The following is a 462-nucleotide window of genomic DNA, read 5'->3' as shown; positions in this document are numbered from 1 at the left end:
ATTATAATTTGTTACCACCAAACTATAATATTATCACAAAATTATCACGAAATATAGCTGTGTGTTAGGAACATGTACGAGAAAGATCACGCTAGATAATATGCATCTTCCTATGAATCTATATACAGTAATTTGTTTTATCTTACGTGAAATACAAGGAAGTTACTAGAATACGTAAGCGATACAAGTGTATACAGAGAACTATAATATATATCAGGGGTGGCCAACCTGCGGCTCGCGAGCCACATGCGGCTCTTTGAAGGATTATTTGTGGCTCTCGATAGATGTACCCGAGTTCCCTTTTCATTTTTGTGTTATTATATTTTAAAAAATTATTATCGTTCCGTATGTGTTTCAAAATGTCTTTTAAATTACTAACAACAAATATGAAAGACTAAGTGCAACGTTGTAACAAATTTCATTTCCGTCCAAGTTAAGAATGATATGACTCATCGAAAACTG

Source organism: Centruroides sculpturatus, unplaced genomic scaffold (assembly GCF_000671375.1).
Source record: "Centruroides sculpturatus isolate CEXI.00-Female unplaced genomic scaffold, Cexi_2.0 scaffold278, whole genome shotgun sequence".
Taxonomy (NCBI): Eukaryota; Metazoa; Arthropoda; class Arachnida; order Scorpiones; family Buthidae; genus Centruroides; species Centruroides sculpturatus.
The sequence above is the reverse complement of the archived record's forward strand: the minus strand, read 5'-3'. Positions refer to the sequence as shown.